The sequence below is a fragment of the Tachypleus tridentatus genome, chromosome 1 (genome assembly GCF_004210375.1).
Source record: "Tachypleus tridentatus isolate NWPU-2018 chromosome 1, ASM421037v1, whole genome shotgun sequence".
Taxonomy (NCBI): Eukaryota; Metazoa; Arthropoda; class Merostomata; order Xiphosura; family Limulidae; genus Tachypleus; species Tachypleus tridentatus.
Window position 1 is genome coordinate 115,432,563 of NC_134825.1, and position 22,411 is coordinate 115,454,973.

General features: G+C 39.3%; 1 protein-coding gene across 4 annotated transcripts in view; it reads left to right on the forward strand.

Annotated features, from left to right (window-relative positions):
• The first annotated feature begins 200 nt into the window (after positions 1-200).
• Positions 201-22,411, forward strand: part of LOC143222096 (dixin-A-like) — a 64,161-nt gene continuing 41,950 nt past the window's right edge. For 3 of the 4 annotated variants that reach the window (XM_076448065.1, XM_076448046.1, XM_076448094.1), the window contains exon 1: positions 201-481. The gene's annotated coding sequence lies outside the window, so the exon portion shown is untranslated. Of the gene's footprint in view, positions 482-20,026; positions 20,112-22,411 lie in introns of all 4 variants that reach the window. The other variant, XM_076448055.1, reaches the window with a different exon arrangement.

The following is a 22,411-nucleotide window of genomic DNA, read 5'->3' on the forward strand; positions in this document are numbered from 1 at the left end:
TGGTTTTCAGTATTCATGATGCTACGTATATTCGTATAGTTAACAGGAGACTACGAAATCCCAACTGACATAGTAATAACGAAATTTGAAAACCGACTTTACATCATTTTCCAACGCAGCATGTGATCCTCTTTCGTTCGACCTGGAGCATGCGTGTCAGGGCAAGCACTCTAAACGCGCTCTCAAACTAGTTTAGTCTTATCAGGCTTACGGCCCGAGGGTAGACCAGTGAGCCAGTTCTACAGGTTCTTGAGACTGCCTTACAAGAAGCTCCCTCAGTGTTTACGAAGTACCGAGATCTGTTTGCGGTGCGTTATGTGAGGGACTGTGTTTGGCGCTACTCGGTGTGGATGTTTTAAATTTCATTTTGAAATATAAAGTAAATTTGTAAAAAATATATTTCTATGAACACAATTAAATGTATCGCAAGGAATTCTGAGACAACTAGTGACGGAAACGTCAAAAAATAGAAGGAAAAACGGTAAGAAAATAATTTTGTATTACTGATTAATAAGTGTGAACACTAGGCCTTAACACGTTACTTGATCCGCTTTTATATATCAATTTATTAGTGCTAACGCAAGAACTAACAGTATCGCCACACCTTGCGTACCTTTCGAGTGTAACACGGAGACCGGTTTTATACTATGGCGCTTGATAATTTAAATATAACGAAACTTAATTGTTACGTTTTATTTGACTTGTAGGAACAAACTTTGAAAAACCAAGCGGTATATTTATCTTTAAAAACGTTTTTAAGTTTGAATATTCGTACTTTTATGATTTACCACTGGAATTGCTCACACATATGTATATTTAATCTCGAAATACAAATGTTGTACATTGTATCAATTATATCAAAATTTAAATTTATTTAAATAATAATTTGAAGGAATACTTGACACTATTAGTTACAAAATAGCACCATTTAGTTATTAGCTTTCCTTACCTGTTGATCCAAAGTATAATGAAAATTGGAAGTATTTATTAGGAGCCATACTATACATTAATTCGAAGTATTGTGAGAATTACAAATATATTTCAAGAGTCGAGTTATTTATTAATTTAAAATGTAGTGATAATTGGAAATATATTGAAAGATTTCAATTGCATATTAATCTAAAGTTTTGAAGCATGTACAACTTTGTCTAATTTGATATTCACAGATAATATTTAAAGAAAATGTGCTTGTTACAGAGTCACCCATCATTAGAACTGTTTATTTTCAAACTGTAGAAATAAACAGAAGAAAACATGAATATACTGCCAGAAAAGCTTAGTTTAAAGCTATAAAAAGTAACGGAAGAGATAATAGCTTTTTTTTTTGCTATACCTTCTCACTAAAGAAGCTCGTTTGTTGTTTTTTTTCAAATCCTGGAGTCGTCAAATTTTAAACTATGAAACCAGTTGTTTTCTGTTAACTTTGTTGTGAAATCGTTTCATTATATTTATTTCTCTTGTAAATAACCAGAAGTGTGGGAAACGAGTTAAAAGTGGGGTGGCGCACGTGAATTAATGGAATGTATATCACAGACGCATTTATTACGGTTGGAATTCAGGGTTCGCTTTAGAGCTGTGGAAGCTCTTAGGTTCTGGATTAAATCTTACGCATTCTCTTGTTTTTCCCGAGAGTAATTTTCTCAAATTTGTATTGCATCACCTGGTGTCATAGGTCAAGATTCGTTGCTCACCTGTCACACCTAACAACTCTTACAAATACTTATACACGTATATACACCCATGCTCACGTCTCACGGTCTGAATAATGTAAAAGATATTTACAGAGGTGGCATTCTTCGCGAACTTTGAGATTTTATCGATTGACACGTTTCTTGAAATTGAATAATAGCCAATGCTTGTGATAAAGTTGGTTTTAATAATGTGTGGACACTGTCGTGACAGTCGTAATCACGTAAGTTCTGATGTGGACTTACATACAAGTATCGTGTATGTGTTATATTGATTAATATTGCATGCTGGGTTTTCGTGGTGTTTTGTTTGTTTGTTTTTGAATTTCGCGCAAAGCTATTCGAGGGCTATCTGCGCTAGCCGTCCCTAATTTAGTAAGACTAGAGGGATGGCAGCTAGTCATCACCACCCACCGTCAACTCTTGGGCTATTCTTTTACCAACGAATAGTGGGATTGACCGTAACATTATAACGCCCCCACGGCTGAAAGGGCGAGCATGTTTGATGCGACCAGGATTCGAACCCGCGACCCTCATATTACGAGTCGAACGCCTTAACCCACCTGACCATGCCGGGCCCTCATTTCGAAATCAGATTGAAAAAAAAAAACAGAGAGACTAAAGCCGTGTTTGTTCACTCGGAATTCGTTACATGATTTCATATCATCAAGAAATAATTTGTTTATTGAATTTCCACAAAAGTACTCGAGCGACATCTTCGATAGTTATTCCTAAGTTAGATGTGGTACAATAAAGGGTGAGTGTGTGTTTTTTGTATAGCAAACCCACAAAGGGCTATCTGCTCAGCCCACCGAGGAGAATCGAACCCCTGATTTTAGCGTTATAAATCCGGAGACATATCGCTTGACTAGCGGGGGGCGCACAATAGAGGATACCACCCATCGTCAACTCTATTGCTTACTCTTTACCAACAAACAGTGACATTGACCATAAAATTATAACACCACTAAGAGATAGGACCACCATGTTTGGTAATGGAATTCGAACCCGCGACTCGCTGATTACGAAGCGTGTGCATTTTCTTCACTCAATTGGATTTTGATTTAAAGAAGCAAGAACAAATCATCATTACACAGGGTGGCCCGTAAGTCTCTACCCATCCATATATCTTACGTGTCCAGTGTATCTGTATGCTGTCCCCCATTCTCGCTGCATAATATTATGCGACGCCATGTTCTGTGAGACATTTTCCTCAACATAGTAGGGGTTATTGTTCCAAATGCCGCGGTAACAGCTAGCTGCCTTCAACTCATCATTAGTATTATAACGTTGTTTAGACACAACATATGGATGGGTAGGGACTTACGGTCCACCCTGTATGACTAAACTAACTGACAAGCTGTTGTAGCCATGCCAGTGAGTGTTTGTTTCTTTTTCTGTTTTACTTTAACTGTTTTGTTTTCCAATACTTTGCTTTTAGTGAGGTCCTTTGGTATTTTTTGTTGTTTTTCTCTGTCACCAGTTGCAAGATAACTGTTTTATGTGTTTCTGTATAGTTGGAATATATATATATATATAAGAGTGGCGTAAAGAAAACGTGTTTGCCTCAGTAATTTCTGTAAACCGAGAGATATTCAAAACAGGTTTGGTTTGATTTTTGATTTTCGCGCAAAGCTACACGAGGGCTATCTACGCTAACCGTCCTTAATTAAGGAGTACAAGATGAGAGGGAAGGCTGATAGTCATCACCGCCCACCGGCCAACTCTTGGGCTACTCTTTTACCAACGAATAGCGGGATTGAGCTTTACGTTATAACGCCACCACGGCTGAAAGGGCGAACGTTTTTGGTGTGACGAGGATTCGAACCCGCGACTCTCTACTAACGAGACGAGTGCTTCAACCATCTGGCCATGCTGGGCTTTTTATTTTGTTATCTTGAAGCTTTGTCTTTTTTTATTTCTTTGAGCTTAAAGTTACACAATGAATTATCTACACTGTACCTGATGGAAAGGATCGAATCCCGAATTTTTTTTCATTTTACGACTTGATGTTCACTTCTAGGCCCCAGGGGTGCGGTTTTTAAAGCGTATCTTTTATTTATTACTTGTTGACAATGTACGTGAAAAATAAGAAACGAAACTTGTGCGAAATAATTCATTTCTTGCTAAAGTCACGTGACCATGACTGTTGGAAAATGACTTCAGAAGCCACGTGATAACGTTACAGCGGTGTGTCTGCTGACTTACATTAATAGCACTACCGTTTTACGGGATGTTTTTTTACTTTTTTGTGTACTATACGTCAATTAAATATGTCGTACTATAGTGGGTATTCCTTTCATCCCTACGTTTTTATACGTATGGTACCAATGCACTAAATTATTTATTTAATTACATAATGCTCGAATAACAGAATTAACGAATTCACTTTTAAAGGAACCTGTTATCCCCCCGAATGGTAATAAAACCTTCTGATCCTTTTCAATGCATTTGAGTACTTTGAACCTTTAACATACAATACAAACGAACCCAACGAACAATGGCGCAGATTGTAATTTGGCATGCCAACATTTCAGGGGGTGGGAGATAACAAGTCCCTTTAAAGTTACATGCGAGTATAACATGTTATGTTTTGTCCTAAAACAATTTGGCTTACCTCCTACTTCCACCACCTCTCCCTGAGTTTTGTTTCTGGTACTGCCATTACTAATGTAGACCATTCACTCAACAATAACTGTACAAAAACACGTTTATTCTATATAAATAGGCCAAGCGTGTTAAGGCGTGCGACTCGTAATCCGAGGGTCGCGGGTTCGCATCCCCGTCGCGCCAAACATGCTCGCCCCTTTCAGCCGTGGGGACGTTATAATGTTACGGTCAATCCCACTATTCGTTAATAAAAGAGTAGCCCAATAGTTGGCGGTGGGTGGTGATGACTAGCTGTCTTCCCTCTAGTCTTACATTGCTAAATTAGGGACGGCTAGCGCAGATAGCCCTCGAGTCGCTTTGTGCGAAATTAAAACAAACAAACAAACAAAAACAAATCGCCCTTTTAGCATTGGGGGCGTTATAATGTGACGGTCAATCCCACTATTCGTTGGTAAAAGAGTAGCCCAAGAGTTGGCGGTGGATGGTGATGACTAGCTGCCTTTCCTCTTGTCTTACACTGCTAAATTAGGGACGGCTAGCACAGATAGCCCTCGAGTAGCTCTGTGCGAAATTCAAAAACAAACAAACTATATAAATAAATGCTCTTTATTCGTATCCCAGCGGTGAACTAAAATTCTACGCTCGAAACGAAAACAATCAAATATTGTTTTCCTGAAGCTATTATTTTGTTATAATAAACGAATGAAATGCTGTACACGTACAGAAGAAGAAATGTGTTCCTACCATAAAGGTTTATCTAGTAATCCTTGTGAATATTCTAAACCACAAAGCCGGTGTTACTTTGTGTCGTTTGTGAATGTAAAAAAAAAAAAAAAAAATATTTGGTTAACTATTTTGAAACGTATAGGTGGGCATAGATCCAAGTCTTTTAACAGTTAAAGAAATACAAGTTTAATGAGCCACAAATAACATTTGAAACAAGCACGTGCGTAGGACACTAAAATGTATAATTAAATGAAGTGATAAAACTACAGCGTGGAGATACCCGGATGTTTCTTTACAGGCTCTTTAGCCTAACTGTGGTTAGTAAGATTCGATTCGTGCTTTCCACACATCATCACGGACTTGGCCCACTTCACGTCAGAAGATTTGTTTGTTATTAATCACGATGGGATATGTGTGTTGTGCTCCCGATGAATATTGAAATTCGATTTTTAGTGGGCGGGGAGGTGGGTGCACTTAGAAAAATGAAGTCTTGCTCATGATTGCAGGCCTGACGAGAGGGTGGCCTAGCGCGTTAAGGCGTGCACTTCGTAATCTGAGGGTCGCGGGTTCGCGCCCGAGTCGCGCCAAACATGCTCGCCCTCCCAGCCGTGGGGGCGTTATAATGTGACGGTCAATCCCACTATTCGTTGGTAAAAGAGTAGCCCAAGAGTTGGCGGTGGGTGGTGATGACTAGCTGCCTTCCCTCTAGTCTTACACTACTAAATTAGGGACGGCTAGCACAGATAGCCCTCGAGTAGCTTTGTGCGAAATTCCAAAACAAACAAACAAACTGACGAGAGGGTGGATCAGAGGGGCTGCAGTCCCGGGGCCCGGAGAAATATGGGATAAAGAATAATATATTTTCATTTTCATAATATACTTGAGAAGAAAAAAAATTCGCAGTGCTGCGGGAAGTCGTTTTGCCTCAAAAAATGTAAATTATCAACACATCCGGCTTTTGTCCACCAGAAAAATTCTTTGTACGTTTATGAATTTATGAAGACTTAAAAAGGGGCCCGTTGACATAACTGTCTCCGCGGCCTGACCTGCCTCTCGACGACCCTGCATGATTGATAAATCTCTTTATGAATTCAACTAGGAAGGAAATTTAACAATGGTTTCTAATCACTATATTCACATCAACGTACTTGTACTAAAATTTTGTTATTAAAATTGAAGTTATCCGTTTCAGGGACCATAGGAAAAAAAATGCCCCAAAGATTTGGTTTTATGTATCCTGTCACAAAAATGCCACTAAAGACTGTATCACTACAACAACTTAGATCCGATGGTTAGGACGTTCAACTCACAGTCTGACGATCGCAGGTTCGAATCCTTGTCGTACCAAACATGCTCGCTCTTTCAGCCGTGGGGGGGGAGTTATAAGTGACGATCAATCCCACTTTTCGTTGGTGAAAGAGTATCTCAAGAGTTGGCGGTGGGTCGTGATGATTAGGTGCCTTCCATCTAATCTTACACTGCTAAATTAGGGACGGCTAGCGCAGATATTCTCGTGTAGCCTTGGGCGAAACTCAAAATAAACAAACTTGTTTTATAGAATTGTGTTTTTCAAGAAACGCATAAAAATACGCGGGATATTTGGTTTTATGCAACTTGTCGTGGAAATGACACTATACATAATGACACAAACAAGTTTTAAAGACCTTCTTTGTCCCAGTGGTGTAATTTTATGGGTGTTTGGTGTACAGTTACTACTGAAACTCTATAATTATTTACACATAATAACAAAAGGTAGGCCTAAAGATGGTGGAGTTGTTTTTTTTTCATCCAACGTATTATTTTCGCCCATAATAAAGTAATATATTATAATTTCGACGCTTTTGTTGGTAAAGATGATTTATGTGAGCATTCATTTATCAAAACGAGTTAAAGAACTTTCCAGAACTGTTTTAGAATAATAACGAAAGGTTCGTTTTTAATTTCGGGCAATGCTACACAAGGGCTAATTGCGATAGCCGTCCCTAATTCAGCACAAAAAGGCTAGAGGAAATCCACCTGCTGGTTTACTAACGAAGAGAAGGATCAACCGTAACATTATAACGGTGCTACCACTGACAATGCAAGCATATATGGTATGGATTCGAACTCGTGACACTCAGATTATGGGTTAAGTACTGTAATCACCTGGCCATGCCGTTCGACAAAAGGTTCCAAACATTAGTGAACTTATATCTAACCTGAACCTCGTGTCAACTTAATCTCAAAGCTGTAATATAACGATCATATATATTATATGTTACACGTCTTCATAAGCCGTCAAGCGTTTTTTTTTAATGAGCAAAACTGAACAATGGGCTACTTACGTTGAGTTCATTGCATTATCTCACTCTCGAATTTTAGCGATACAACCCCCCCAAAAAAAAAATGATGCCATGCAGCCGAGGAAGACATCATTGTGGCAAGGGATTCAACCCCCAAGTTTAACGGTATTTACTCCTCACCTAACCAGACAGTAAGCCACCATGGAAAACATCGTTGTGGCATGAGGGATCCAACCCCCAAGTTTAACGGTATTTACTCCTCACCTAACCAGACGGTAAGCCACCATGGAAGACATCGTTGTGGCATGAGGGATCCAACCCCCAAGTTTAACGGTATTTATTCCTCACCCAACCAGACGGTCAGCCACCATAGAAAACATCGTTGTGGCATGAGGGATCCAACTTCCAAGTTTAACGGTATTTATTCCTCACCTAACCAGACGGTAAGCCACCATGGAAGACATCGTTGTGGCATGAAGGATCCAACCCCCAAGTTTAACGGTATTTACTCCTCACCTAACCAGACGGTAAGCCACCATGGAAGACATCGTTGTGGCATGAAGGATCCAACCCCCAAGTTTAACGGTATTTACTCCTCACCTAACCAGACGGTAAGCCACCATGGAAGACATCGTTGTGGCATGAAGGATCCAACCCCCAAGTTTAACGGTATTTATTCCTCACCTAACCAGACGGTAAGCCACCATGGAAGACATCGTTGTGGCGTGAGGGATCCAACCCCCAAGTTTAACGGTATTTATTCCTAACCTAACCAGACGGTAAGCCACCATGGAAGACATCATTGTGGCATGAGGGATCCAACCCCCAAGTTTAACGGTATTTATTCCTCACCTAACCAGACGGTAAGCCACCACGGAAGACATCATTGTGGCATGAGGGATCCAACCCTGAAATTTAGCGTTATAAAGCCTCCTTCCTAATTTGCCACTCAGCCACCATTTGTGACATGAATAAGTCATACGTACTCGTGGGAAGTAGCCCAACATCCATGTGGTGAACACATCAAACTATACACTTTATGTAATTATTTAATTATATACAAAAATATGCATATTCTCGAAGTGAATTGAGAATGTAGTATAGTATATATCAGTACAGTGGGCTGGGAACAGCCTATTGGTCAACGTGTTTCACAAGTATATTAGTTTGAGCAGATTCGAGGTCCGAATTTTGAACTTCTTGCACCGTCAATGAGACTGACAGTCACATCCACAATACAATTAAAACAGCCCATGAGTAGACGTTGTCGAATACCTGCCTTCTCTCTTGTTGTTCAACTCAAAATTACAGACGGCTAGTATAGAAACCCTAAATAAACTGGAGTAGTAAAAACGAATTCAAACATGCTCGCCCCTTTCAGTCGTGGGGGCGTTACAATATTACGGTCAATCCCACTATTCGTTGGTAAAAGAGTAGCCCAAGAGTTGCCGGTGGGTAGTGATGACTAGCTGCCTTCCCTCTAGTCTTACACTGCTAAATTCGGGACGGCTAGCGCAGATAGCCCTCGAGTAGCTTTGCGCGGAATTAAAAAACAAACAAACAATAACAACGAATTAAGAAATCAATGGCGCCTCTCTTTACTGTAAAGTGTGAGGGAAGGGTAATTGTATTTTGGTTTCCAGTAGGGTGAGAGTGAATCTCTCACGAGGGTTCGAATGTCGCTATTTGCTATCACAAGTTTTCTCGTGATAAAAGATATTTTCTTGTAATTATTAAAAGAAAAACTGTCGGATAATCGTAGCTAAGTGAATAGTGAGACCATTGTTTCATTATTATCCGATTATGACGCAACAGAGTTAGTTTTGTTTGAATTTCTAGCAGAGCTACATGAGGGCTCTTTGGTAGCTGCCCCTAATTTCGCAGTGTAAGACTAGAGGCAGCTAGTCATCACCATCAATGGCTAACTCTTGACTTTGTTTTTTATCAACGAATAGTTGGATTGATCGTAACATTTTAACGCCCCCCATGGTTGAAAGGGCGAGCATGTTTGAGACGTGGATTCAACAATACAATTGTTGCTACATTGCGGGGGGAGAGAATAGAAAGCTCCTTGTACCCTTCCTCATTTTTTATGCAAATTTGCGCCTAAGATTAAATTTCAAAAAGCTCAGATTCTAACAGGCTAATTCTGCTATGAAAACAACAAGAACATATTAAAGCATATCAAAACCTACTCTGATTTCAGGAAAAAAATGTGTTTTGTTATACTTTCGCGCAAAGAAAAGGGCTATCTGTGCTAGTCGTTCCTAATTTAGAAGTTACTGACAAGAGGAAAGGTAGCTAATCGACATCACCCACCGCCATCTCTTGGGCTACTTTTTCTAACGAATAGTGAAATTGGCTAATACATTTTTACGCACCCACGGCTGAAAGGGCGAGTATATTCGGTAATGAGCTCTGAACCTAAGATCCACAGATGTGTGAGTAGGGCGCCCTAGCCAGCAGTCCTCTCGGAAAACGTGGTTAACTTGTTGCAGGCACAGCATGGTCACGTGATTAGGGCGCTTGACTCGCATTTTGAGGGTCACAGGTTTGAATCCCCGTCTCACCAAACATGCTCGCCCTTTCAGCCTTGTGGTCATTATGTTATGGTTAATCCCACTGTTCTTTGGTAAAAAGAGTAGGCCAAGAGTTGGCGGTGGGTGGTGTTGACTAGCTACCTTACCTCTAATCTATCCTTGTAAACTTAGATACAGCTAGCGCAGAAGAACCTCGTGTAGTTCTGCATGAAATTCTAAATAAACACCCTTCAGTGGCACAGCGGTACGTCTGCCGACGTATAATACCTGTAATGGGTTTGGTTTGTTTTGAATTTCGCGCAAAGCTACAAAAGGGCTATCTGTGCAAGCCGTCCCTAATTTAACAGTGTAAGACTAGAGGGAATGCAGCTAGTCATCACCACCAACCGTCAACTCTTGGGCTACTCTTTTACCAACGAATACCAGCAACAATATTATATTTGTTCTGTATTGTTTGTTTTTTAGAATTTCGCGCAAAGCTACACGAGGGCTATCTGTGCTAGTCGTCCCTAATTTAGCAGTGTAAGACTAGAGGGAAGGTAACTAGTCATCACCACCCACCGCCAACTCTTGGGCTACTCTTTTACCAATGAATAGTGGGATTGACCGTCACATTATAACGCCCCAAGGCTGAAAGGACGAGCATGTTTGGTGTGACGGGGATTCGAACCCGAGACCCTCGGATTTCGACCTGTGACGGGGAGAGAGCATAGATAGTCAACTCATTGTGCAGCTTTGTGCTTAACTTAAACAAGCAAACAAATATATATATATTACCCAACCCTGTATCTAACATACTTAGTGGTATGAAACCTCTTCATGTTGAAAATTATATAAACGTTGTCCAATCGGTGAAAGATAAGTTGAAGTGAAGCACCTGGTTTGTATAGAGACGGGACGGTCACGTCACCAAGTGATAGCATTACAATAAAAGGCAAATTATCTGTTATGGACTGATTAAACAGTGCATTATAATCTTTATAACTAAATACACATGGTTGATTTACTACACTGATGGCTGCACTGATATTTTTTATTTCCTTCTGGGTACAGAGCTTACTCTGATCATATTTACTTCTGGTCTGCGTGTCGTGCTGGGATATGAATAGTTTTTGTTTTCGTTTAATATCACACCACGCACGCGCGGTTTAACCTGCATAATCCTTACGCTTCGGTGAATTTCAAAAGCGCAAAAATCGCTTCATACAATGCATTATATCCGTCGTGTTCTGTATAACACTCTGTGTTAACAGGTATGACATATTCGGACCAGTGTTACCCACTGACCATAAGGAACCCGAACGTTCTTATGTCCGAGTTCAAAATTCTTTTATTGCGAAAGGTCGGGCGTTGCCTACTAGTTATCACGCCTAGCTACTGAACGTTTTCTGTAGTTTCAGGCTGTGCGGTTTATAAATGTGATGGTCAAACACACTATTCGGTTAAAAGTAGTCCCATAAAAGCAACGGGCTGTACTGACAGTTTTTATTCTCTCTGATAAGCGATTCTAAATTCGGAACAATTAAGCCTAAAACTAAGGGAGTTTCTGACCAAGCAGTTAACCTCTCTCCTTCCAAATGGACGCCAGATTCAAACTGTTTATATATATATAATGACCTGCGTCACGCGCTATTATATATAAAACTTCTTAAGCTCCTTAAAATTTCATAAATATTAAAAAAATCACAGTTCGTGAAAAGTATTAAGTAATTATCACTTTGACAAAAAAACATTCGTCGATAGAGGTCGCTTTGTCAAAGCGTTAACCACTTAATAATTTTTCTCCTTGCAACAGTTTTCACTGTTTTTTATTCGTGGTAACATAGCATGAAGTTTGGATTCTAACATGTTTCACAGTATCAATCAAAAGAAAAACATGTATTATTTTGAAAACATCAAAAACTTTTAAACCAGCCTAATGAAACACGAAATATTTGCACCAAAATGTTCAAGGTTGTTTTGTTTTGTTTAATTTCGCGCTAGCTGTCCCTAATCTAGCAGTGTAAGACGAGAGGAGAAGGCAATTAGTCATCATCACCCACCGCTAACTCTTGGACTACTCTTTTTCCAACGAATAGTGGGATTGACCGTCACAATTATAACGCCCCCACGGCTGAAAGGGAGAGCATGTTTTGGTTTGGTTTGAATTTCGCACAAAGCTACACAAGGGCTACATGCGCTAGCCGTTCCTAATTTAGCGGTGTAAGGTTAAAGGGAAGGCAGCTAGTCATCACCACCCACAACCAACTCTTTGGCTACTCTTTTACCAATGAATAGTGGGATTGACCGTAACATTATAACGCCCCCACAGCTGAAAGGGCGAGTATGCGTGGTGTGACGGGGATTCGAACCCTCGGATTACAAGTCGAGTGCCTTAACTAGCTGGCCATGCCAGGGCCCAAGTAATTAAACAAAACATATTTCCTGCGTTTACGATTAAATGCATTTATAATAACTATAGTGTGCGTTACTCAATGTATAATAAGTATAGTGTGCGTTACTCAATGTATAATAAGTATAGTGTGCGTTACTCAATGTATAATAAGTATAGTGTGCGTTACTCAATGTATAATAAGTATAGTGTGCGTTACTCAATGTATAATAACTATAGTGTGCGTTACTCAATGTATAATAACTATAGTGTGCGTTACTCAATGTATAATAAGTATAGTGTGCGTTACTCAATGTATAATAAGTATAGTGTGCGTTACTCAATGTATAATAACTATAGTGTGCGTTACTCAATGTATAATAACTATAGTGTGCGTTACTCAATGTATAATGTATAGTGTGCGTTACTCAATGTATAATAACTATAGTGTGCGTTACTCAATGTATAATAACTATAGTGTGCGTTACTCGATGTATAATAAGTATAGTGTGCGTTACTCAATGTATAATAACTATAGTGTGCGTTACTCGATGTATAATAACTATAGTGTGCGTTACTCGATGTATAATAAGTATAGTGTGCGTTACTCAATGTATAATAACTATAGTGTGCGTTACTCGATGTATAATAAGTATAGTGTGCGTTACTCGATGTATAATAAGTATAGTGTGCGTTACTCAATGTATAATAAGTATAGTGTGCGTTACTCGATGCACTTCAGCCGTGGATGCTTTATAATGTTACGGTCTATCCACTATTCGTTGGTAAACGAGTGGCTCAAGAGTTGGCGGTGGGTGGTGATGACTAGCTGCCTTCCCTCTAGTCTTACACTGCTAAATTAGGGACGGCTAGCACAGATAGCCCTCGTGCAGCTTTGTGCGAAATTCAAAAAAACGAAAATGGTATTACCACTTATCTCAACATATGCAACGTTCATCTCAAACCTAGACAAACATCTTCCTTGGATGTTACTGGACGTGACAACAGTGAGAGTTTCCGATAAACAACAAAAAAACCTGGACCGTGGTCGTACTGGATGCGCCTTTGGCCAAATAAACCTCTGAGGAGGGTGGCCCCTTTAATATGCATGCTTTCTACGTAACAGCTCGCATTGTCAAAACCCAGCGCTATTGCGTGATTGGTTTGAAGTAGGAGACATGATGTTAAATAATTGGTAACCGAGCTAACGTTACGACTTTTTGTTGTGAACTGGAACTGAGCTAGCATTTCATAAGAATTAATAAATCTTTAACCCCCTATCGCATGCTATACTATATAGGTAACGATAGAGGATTGTTGTTTAATACACTCAACAATATTATATTTGTTCTGTATTGTTTGTTTTTTAGAATTTCGCGCAAAGCGACTCGAGGGCTATCTGTGCTAGCCGTCCCTAATTTAATAGTGCAAGACTAGAGGGAAGGCAGCTAGTCATCACCACCCACCACCAACTCTTGGATTACTCTTTTTCCAACGAATAGTGAGACTGACCGTCATATTATAACGCCCCCACGGCTGAAAAGGCGAGCATGTTTTGTGCGACGAGGATGCGAACTCGCGACCCTCAGATTACGAGTCGCACGCCTTAACCCACCTGGCCATGCCGGGCCATTTGTTTTGTAATACACGCAACAATAATATTCTTGTTCAGTGGTTGAATGATCTTAGTTTACAGGCAGCAGTTGTAAATAAACCACTAAATTATTGTTGTTGGGTCATCAACTGAGCAATACAGTTGCAACCAACACACCCAATCTTAACCTACCAAAGCACATTTAACAAAAACACGTTTTGTGTGTGTGTGAAATGTAGACCTATTTAAGTAAAAAAAAAAAAAAAAAACAAATTCCATTGTGTTTATTGTTTCGTTGTTTACTCGATTTTATACAGTTTGGAAGCTAAACTCGAATGGGGCCTTGCACGGCCAGGTGGTTAAGGAACTCAACTCGTAATCCGAGGGTCGCTGATTCGAATCCCCGTCGCATCAAACATGGTCGCCCTTTCAGCCGTGGATGCGTTATAATGTTACGGTCAATCCCACTATTCGTTGCTAAAAAGAGTAGCCCAAGAGTTGGCAATGGGTGGTGATGACTAACTGCTTTCCCTCTGGTCTTACACTGCTAAATTGGGGACGGCTAGCGCAGATAGCCCTCGTGTAGCTTTGCGCGAAATTCAAAACAAAACAAAACTCGAGTGGTAATTGTGAAGTTGAGCAACATCTCGTGCACGCACGGCTAATTTAGTGTTACTTGCCTCACCCTTCGAAGAATAACAATTCGTTGTGGTGTGCACTGTGCAACAAAGGTAACATGTGAACCTCTGAGACGAAAAAAAAATGTTGACTTGACGTAGACAGCTCTTCCCCTGTCTATTGCGAAGACAGAAGCTTGTAAAATCTCAGCTTTAAATTGTCGACTCTATCAAGTAATAAAACGAAGTGGTTAACTTGCGTCCCTTTAAAGGAGTGGTTGTGGTACTCATCAACTACAGGATGTGTTACAAGTACAGAACATCGTGACTGTGAAATACCGTTATTTGTCTTAAACGAATGTTGTTGTTTTTTGTAGTCTCAAAACGGCTGGTATGGGTATTAAAACTTTAATTAAAATAAAGTACAGAACAAATATTTCGACCTTCTTAGGTCATCTTCAGGTTATTTTAATTAAAGTTTTAATACCCATACCAGTCGTCTTGAGTTACATTTTTACTTCAAGTGGGTTTCTCGTTATCACGAGTTTTTTCTTGTTTTTTTTTTTTATCCAACGACTTGTTTGTTTGTAGTTTAGCACAAAGCTCAACAATGTGCTATTTGTACTCTGCCCATCACAGGTATCGAAACCGAATTTCTACCGTTGTGAGTCCACAGACATGCCGTTATGCCACTGGGGGAAGGCACTGAAAACTTAAGTGTAACGAGATAACAATGGTTACTTGTATAAAACACTATCCGCTGTCTTAAGTCCATGGATAACTTTGTTTTTTTATTTGTTCGTTTTTCGCACAAAGCTACACGAGGAATATCTGCGCTAGCCGTCCCTAATTTAGTAGTGTAAGACTAGAAGGGAAGCATCTAGTCATCATCACCCACCGCCAACACTTGGGCTACATTTTTTACTAGTGCACAGTGGGATTGTCCGTAAACTTATAACACTTCCACGGCTGAAAGGGCGAGCATATTTGGGGTAACGGGTATTTACAGGATCAACAGAAAATGAAAGGTAAATATGTTGTAACTTCTTTTACATTGAATTTGATAGTTGGAATGTATTCATTTCCTGTCTATTGAATGATGACGTGGCTCGGCATGGTCAGGTGGTTAAGGCACTCGACTCGTGGTCCGAGGGTCGCGGGTTCGAATCCCTGTCACACTAAACATGGTCGCCATTTCAGCCGTGGGAGCGTTATAATGTGACGGTCAATCTCACTATTCGTTAGTAAAAGAGTAGCCCAAAAGTTGGCCGGTGGGCGGTGATGACTAGCTGCCTTCCCTCTTGTCTTACACTGATAAATTAAGGACGGCTAGCGCAGATAGCTCTCGAGTAGCTTTGCGCGAAATTCAAAACAAACAATGATGACGTGGAAATGCATGGTTCTATTTGTAAAGAGGTGGAAAAAATAAGTTTTAATGCTAGCGTATAGATGGCGGGGGGGGGGAATATATATATTCTACACTTTTACCACAATATAGGTATATTTGTGAAAAACTACCACAGGTGGCGATGCAGTGTAACTTTTAATACGGAATTTTTCTTATATCGTCTTAAACATACAGTAGTATCAATGTCAGTTAAACCTGAAGGTCAGTCTATCCTCCATCCATTTTGACGATAGATTCGTATATATGATGGACTGTAGCATAGCTTCAATAACGTGCATCATTTAATGTTGAGTATTTTAAAGTCAAATTTCAACATTGGATGGACGTAGTAATCCTAATAACCTATGAACGAGTTCTGACATCAAACTCACGCACTGAACAACAATTCTCGAGGAATAAACAAATACAATTTCAAGGTTATTTTGCAGCGCCGCCTAAGAACGTTTTTTGCTTGATTTTCTTTTTAACAAGTACGTTCCGCGTGTGATTTTACACACCTGTACGAACTGGAAAAGTTGTACAGTTTTTCACCATCTATACGTTTAGGTGCAAACTCTTTCTGTACCATTTCTGCAGCGCTTGGAAGAATATTCTATCTATGTTTTAAAATGATCGCATCATGAATCTAGCTATTGTCAACAGTATGGATGACTTTCAATGTTATCTAGGTAGGTTTAGTAACTTCAGTCGCTGTTATATGATACGTACAACTACGTGTTTATTACGAAACGTTGTTGATTAGCTTGCACATTTCAATGCATTTGTTGCCATGAGATAAACTTGCCTTTTCTTTTTCCATTCAATTTCACCTTTGTTTTTTATTAAAGCATTTTTTGATAGGACATTGTACGATTGTCTTGGTGTAGATTTTATATATCTATATACTGTTTCAGTTGGGCTTATAAGGACTGATAGACCTCGAAACTATCCATTACAGCCCCTTTTATCCGCTCAGCTATGGGTGTGAGTAATTAATGGCCACCTAGCGGAGTTCTCAATTTACCGAGTGCCTCTGTGTATGTGTGTTTGTGTTTTCTTATAGCAAAGCCACTTCGGGCTGTCTGCTGAGCCTATCGAGGGGAATCGAACCCCTGATTTAAGCGTTGTAAATCCGTAGACTTACCACTATACTAGCGAGGGGTACCTCTGTATGGGGTCATCCCCGTCGCACCAAACATGCTCGTCCTTTCAGCCCTGGAGGCGTTATAAACTGACGGTCAATCCCAGTATTCGTTGGTAAAAGAGTAGCCCAAGAGTTGGCGGTGGGTGGTGATGACTAGTTTCCTTCCCTCTAGACTTATATTGCTAAATTAGGGACGGCTAGTGTAGATAGCCCTCGAGTAGCTTTGCGCGAAATTCAAAGCAAACCAAACAAAACCTGGGATCAAACTGTGGTCTTAAAGGTACAATATACAACCCCTACAAGTCGCCTGTAGCACCCTTCTATATTCCTGTTTTATACAGCATATTAAAATAACATCTTTACACACTAATTTTTACATGTATTTTCTAAACAGTAAAATTCTATATTTTTGATTAACAGATAAGTGTAATATTTAGGACGATGATGAACTTCGTGACTTTTTGTTGCACCACACGGTATCAGAGGTCAAGGTGTGGCGCTGCTGTATATGTGTGCATGTGGCGACATCTGGTGGTAATAATACTCAAATCATGAAACAATACTTTTCTGCCATTTCCGTCAGTAAAACAGATGGCTGAGAAAACAAAGGTCTGTTTATTATAAAGTGGAGGGAAATGTGATAAAACTTAAATTAATGTGTGAATTTTACTCTTTGAACAATTTTTTGATGTGTTAGATGTGTTACAAATGAAAAGGTTTTAATGGTGTGTTTGTTTGATTGTGAATATGTGTCATAATGTGGTCATCAGTGAGGTTTAAATAATCAGTATTAATACAGAACGTCAATGGTCATCTGGTGTGCAGCACCTACAAGACGTGACCGCTATTAGTCAATGTTCCGTAGAGGCCTCACTCTAATTGAGATCTGGCTTTGGTGGCCATAATACCGAATTCAAAGAGCTGGCTCGGGACTGGGAAACAGATGACCACAAGCCAAGATGATCGCAATAAGAATGTCCATAATAGCGGATGTTTAAAAACATAAGATAGAAGGAAATATTTGGGACTGAGCCAAAATGGCTGTAATTAAGGTTGACCACTGCACTCCATTAACCAGTATGTAGGTCTGGACTATGATTCCTAGATGATGGTAATATAAGAATTTGTATTCCAGTAGGTATTCCAATACACATGATTTGTATTTTTTGTGTTAATTAGTAGACAGAGTGGCAGGATGTCCACACACCAGTCTCAGTTAATTGAATTTTTGGGGAATTAAAGAGTATGTTATTAAATTAAACAGAACGCACTAGATGAACCAAAATAAGATACTAACACTCGCTTCTATTGAACACAGTCGCGTGATGTGTTACAACTGATTATTGTTGTTAAAACGAACTTTGTCTCGCACATCCAATCGCGTGGAACTCCATGCGAATGTTTGTTTGCTTGTTTTGAATTTTGCGCAAAGGCACACGAGGGCTACATGCGCTAGCCGTCCCTAATTTATCACTGTAAGACTAGAGAAAAGGTAGCTAGTCATCACCATCCACCGCCAACTCTTGGGCTACTATTTTACCAACGAATAGAAGGACTGACCGTCACATTATAACGCCCCCACGGATGAAAGGGCGACATGTTTGGTGTGACAGGGACTCGAACCCGCGACCCTCAAATTACGAGTCGAACGCCTTAACCCACCTAGCCATGCGAACGTACCACAGTTTTTATAGTGTGATATGTTTTCATACTCGCCAACCCGACCAGAATCATACGGAGGGTTACCGACTTTTACATTCTTCCACTGACTACCGCTTTTAATAATTGGAACTAACGCGCTTAAAAATAGGTACAGTAAAGTTTTATCCACTTTCTTTCAAGTGATTTATCAACGTTTCTAATGTATCTTCTTTCTTCACTGTCCATATTTGAAAATAAAATCTTCAGCGTTATCTCTACGCTGACCAAGGGACAGTTTCTGTCAGAGCAAATAGTAAACTTGTGGATTGAAATGTCCAGATGAAAAATGTACAATGAGAAATTGCAGAGGCGAGAAAATTACAAAAGTTGTTTGAAGAAACAATAAGATGAAACACTCACTAGATTAAAATATATTTATTTTCGAGTAAACAGCTTTTCATCGGGTTTCCAGTAAAGTGAATAATGCCTTTTATAATAAATTAGAAAAATACCAAAGAACGTGTCTCGAAGGTCCGAGAACTTAAACTAAAGCCAAGAAAAGAACAAAGACAGGTATAAGAAAATAAAATAACTAAACAAATTGAGTGAACAAATAAAATTTAAAGACAAGAAATATAGTAAAGGAAAAGGCTTAATGTAACAAATAGGCTTAAGTATTAGATATGACAATAAGAAAAAAAACAAAACTGCTACATAAACCAACTTTTCTACAGGTGGACTCAAATCTATACTCTCCATTACAACGCAACAAGAACGCTGGATTAGGCACTATTAACACCCTTGAAATAATATTGTGCTTCCTTTAACTTTATCCACTCTCTCGTACCTGCCCGTCATGAGCAGGTGGTAAGGTCGCTCGACTCGTAATCCGAGCGTCGTGGGTTCGAATCCCCGTCCCACCAAACATGCTCACCCTTTCAGCCGTGGAGCCGTTATAATGTAACAGTCAATCTCACTATTCGTTAGTAAAAGAGTAGTCCAAGAGTTGGCGGTGGGTGGTGATGGTAAACTACCTTTCGTCTGGGCTTGCACTGCTGAATTAGGGACGGTTAGCGCAGGTATCCCTCGTGTAGCTTTGCTGTGAAATTCAGAAAACAAGCCCTCGTACCTGATGTAAACGTACCTTGAATATAAATCCACGGATATACAACCTTAAAATTCGAGGCTTGATTCCCCGTGGTAAACATAGCAGATATCCTGATGTGGCTCTTCTGTAAAATGCCCTCACAATAAACTTTGGTTTACAATTAACAATTTTATTTAATGAAGACTTTCTTATTCAATAATTCAACCACTAACACTGAAACCTGAGGAAGGACGGTTTGCAAACCGTTTTTCATTTTCGTCAGTGAAATTATTTCGATTTATAGAGGATTTTCCTTGTTTCTTTCTTTGTTTTTTCCAGTGAGGTGTGGACTTTTGACATCTTAATGTCACATGACCACTAATCAAGTAAACCTGAAGAAACGTGACCAAGGAACTAAATCCAAGTAATTAATCAATGATTGTTTTCTGTGACACAATTACACGAACTATTCAATTTTCTTCAAGTAACTTCAGTGTTATATAAAATTAACAAAGTAATAATAAAATAAAGAAGTCTCACACAATTATCGTTTCTTCAAGCAGGACAATGTTATTTGTCCCAGATTAAGCCTAATAGGAGAAGATGTAAACTCAGTGTGACCCTTTTGAAGTCCAGACGTATTTATCAATTGAATTTAACTTTCACTTTATACGCCATATTTGTTACTGCAAAATTAGTTCGGCGTTTTAAAGATTGGAATAATTAATTATTGTTTGTTTTGAATTTCGCGCAAAGCTACACGAGGGCTATCTGTGGTAGCCGTCCCTAATTTTGCGACGTAAGACTAGAGGGAAGGCAGCTAGTCATCACCACCCACCGCCAACTCTTGGGCTACTCTTTTACCAACAAATAGTGAGATTGACCGTCACATTATAACGCTCTTACGGCTGAAAACCAACACTGTAAATAGTGACTTGAATATATATATGTAATTCATTAGCAACTACAAACGCTGTAAACGAGTCGCACGCCTTAACACGCTTGGCCATGCCGGGCCCAATTAATTATTAATTTTATCTTACACCATCTTTTATTGGAAAGCAGGTCCCATCAATTTAGAATTACACATTCTTTCCAATAGGGATATTTTATTCCACATGTGACGAAAAAGTTGTCGATATTTACTACTCTACTCTAAAGTTTATTTTCATTGACTGTGTCTTCCCGGTGGGTGGGTGTTGTTGTTGTTTTTTTACAGCAAAACCACATTGGGCTATCTGCTGAGTTCACCGAGGGACAGCGGTAAGAGTATGGACTTGCAATGATAAAATTCAGTGTTCGATTCACAGCGGTAAACACATCATAGCCCAATGTGGCTTTGCTACAAAAAGAAAAGCAAACAAAAATACGTTACTGCATTAGAAAATAAATTATTAATATTAGGTTGAGGAATAATTCGTGAGCATTTTTAAATAATTTCATTCAAGCATTACATGCAAGACTATACAATACTTCAATACATGAACACATTACACCCAAAACATTTATTATGATACTTTATTCCATGTAATACCTAGGTATATAGTATGCATTGTTGTAAACGAAATTGCAAGAAATTAAATGCGAAAAGCAGATGGTGTCGAAAACGCTCGATTTTGTCCACATGACATTCCATTTAATGAGCTGAAAATGAAAGCAAAAATTAAAGACATGAAAATCAAACACACCATCTATTAGAGCAAAAAATTATCTACCAAATGACATGAAATATTTTGCGAAAGCGTTTCATTTATGAATATATTTTTTTAACTTGAAAAAACGCTCACGAATTATTCCTCAACCCAGTAGCACGTGCTCAAGTAGAAATACAGTGTAGTTATTGGGATTACGGCCAATAATAATGATAAAATTGAAGAAACTAATCGATAAACTAGTAGTTTATAACCCGACAGGTTACTGTTTTTCCTCATGTGATACCGTTACCCACCCTAGTTGGGCCCTATACAAAACTAGCTACATTATTTACTAGCTTATTTTTCGTTTTAACCTGTGTTGTTATTCAGCGGCGTAAATTTTTTACACACGATGGGGGGGGGATGATTTTCGCAACAATTTATGTGGACTGTTCAATTTACAAATTGGTAATCTCTGATTACGTGAACCTTAAAGCTGAGTAATCTTGTTACCACGATACTTGCATGTTTTCTTAGGCCTACTGACTGATACTTACGAACTATCGCTTAGATCGAAAAGCTTAGAAGCACGGCTATATTAAAGATGTACATTTCGGCTACTGAAAAAGCTTACATCTAGGCCTAATTATGTAATTCGATTGGTAAGAACACGAGAATCACAAGAACAAACACACAATTTGTAGGCCTGTGATGCAATAAGACAATTCAACAGACCAAACTGTAGGGGGGGATGATTGTATGCATCACACCCCCCACTTAAAATAAAGGGGGTGATGTATACCCTCCATCCCCCCCCCCGGATCTACGCCCATGGTTGTTAACTTATTTTAAGAGAGAATTTATTCAGTCTACATAAAAAATAAACTAAATATAATATATATTCTAGTGGGACAGCGATAAGACTTATACTTACAACGCTGAAATCCAGGATTCGATTTTTCGCTGTGGACCTGGCCATCAGTCGTACCCTTCTGCTCGGACCGGCATGGGTTAGAACTGCGTGTGACATATTCATGACGATATATCTGCGCCCTAAGAACAGAGAAAAATAAAGTTCTGCGTAACTATC